The sequence below is a fragment of the Grammomys surdaster genome, unplaced genomic scaffold, assembly GCF_004785775.1.
Source record: "Grammomys surdaster isolate TR1022 unplaced genomic scaffold, NIH_TR_1.0 130, whole genome shotgun sequence".
Classification (NCBI taxonomy): Eukaryota; Metazoa; Chordata; class Mammalia; order Rodentia; family Muridae; genus Grammomys; species Grammomys surdaster.
Genome location: NW_021604588.1, coordinates 2659876 through 2662065, shown reverse-complemented (window position 1 = coordinate 2662065; position 2190 = coordinate 2659876).

The window sequence follows — 2190 nt, the reverse complement described above, 5'->3', positions numbered from 1 at the left end:
CACAGCACAGCACAGCACAGCACAGCACAGCACAGCACAGCACAGCACAGCACAGCACAGCACAGCATAGCTTGTGTACCAGGAATTCTAAGTGCAATTATACATTAGAATCACCCACAAGGTATTTCAGGTATGCTCCAGCATAGAGCAGGGATATGCTTGCTGGGACCAGCATCTGAGTTCTTCAGATGCCTCTGGGGAAGAGAGTTTATTCTATCCTCGTTTTCTCTACCAGGCAACTTGGGAGACGGAGCAAACCTTATTCACCGTTATCTCCCCAACCCTGATCTAGATTCACCAAAAGTGCTCTATGTGCTGAAGGAAAGTGGAGAGGTAGAGACAGGAGGTGAGAGGCAGAAACTTTGCCAGGAATGCCTCCCATACCCTAACATCCCAGTATTTACCCCTTCCTTCTCTCCCTGGCTCCAACTGCATCCTGGCTTCTAGCAAAGGAGTGCTTATCCGTGGCTCTCCGCCCTGCAGAGTAGAGGGGAATAAGCAGCTTGCTGTTGGGGTCTTGGGGACCCTAGGACACAGAAAACTAGCCTTGAGTCCAGAGCAAGACTAGATACCGAGGGCCAAGTGTGCAAGACAGAGCATGGACAGGAGAGGACTGACAGGCAATTGCCAGGAGTGAGGGTCTAGCACCCAGCAGAGCTACTGAAGCTGACTGTCACTAAGGACAGCTGGAGAATCCCTATGCCCAAGAAAGAAGGGCAAAACATTTTTTCTATTCATTTTGGTAGTATATATGATTCACTTTGATTTTTTATGCTACTTTATTAATTTTTAAAGCTCTTGCTATGGCCCACTAAATTGGTTTTAGGAGCTACTGGATCATAGCCACAGTTTGAAAAAAAAACAAAAAACAAAAAAACATCATCCCCTTGAAACCCACAAGCCTGGAACTCTGTAGAACCCTCTTTCCATCTGTGAACCAGGATCCTCATTTTATGGGGTCCAGGCTAAGATGGACGCCCCCCCCCCATGTTAGTTCCTGGCATCTACTCTCACAGCAAATGCTGCCAACAATAGCAAGCTTTCTGGAACTCTCCACTTCTAACTGTGCCTTCTGCCACTTGGGCCCAGGTTGTCATCTTCTGCAGGTCCAATGGCTTTTGTGCTCGGTGAGGGGGGCTTTAAGTGGGGACCAGCTGCTGCTCTCATTGCTCCAGTCCCGCGCTCAGTGACGGTGTCTTCTAAGAGACTCATATACCACTCCCACGCTTGGTCCTGGCCTCAGCCCAAGTGTAAACCCAGCCTGTGTTATGCACCTGCACCCAGCAGCTGGCCTAGAGCTGATCTGGCTGCCAAGGACCTGGTTAACTTCTTCCTGTGCTGTTCCTTCCCACCCAACCCACGCTTCCCCTCCTCAGAGAACTTTCCTACCCCAAAGACCTTCAAGGTGCCTCTCCCCAGGACTGACCCTCTGGACTTGCTTCCTTGGCTACAGTTCTGTTCAATGGAAGCCTGTGGGAATGAGGAAGGGCATCTCACTCCCAAACCTTGGAATGATGGCTGAAACTCGCTTATCTCGTTCCACTTTTTCTCCCAACCAACCAAGAACTCTGAGGGCCTCTGGGGGTGCACAGAGCAGTGCACCCTCCTCCAGGCCCAAGTGGGGTCTCACCTATTGTGCAGATGGAGAGTAACAGCCATGCAGACAACATGATGGCGGCCCAGTAGAAGCTTCTGAAGTGGGTGCCCTTCTGTAAAGGCTGACCCTAGTGTACTCACTTCCCTCTCTTCTCTTTCCTATCCAAATTGACGGATTTTACTAAGCAAATACTGAGTGCCTCCGGTTTGCCAGGATACAGCCTGAATAAAGCCGGAAACACTCTTTCCCTAAACTTTGCAAAAGTACCATGGGCCTACCACTAATAAGCAGAGGGGTGAGGAGGAGCCCATCCTCAGGGCAGGCTGTCATTTGAGGGAAGGAGCAGGGCAACAGATTGCCAAGGAAGTAGACATTTGGGGTCCTGGGGTTCAGGAGAGCTAGTGACATAGGAAGAGGGAAAGAAGGGACAAAGGGAGAAGAGCTACACTCGCCACTCCACTGCCCACCTCACAACAACCATACCAGAGATTCCACCATCATCTCTTTGTCCCTTTTGTGCAGGAAAGACTGCTGTGCCTATGAAATAGAGCTCTGACATAGAGCCTAACAGAACAGTGATTCGAGCATAGGTC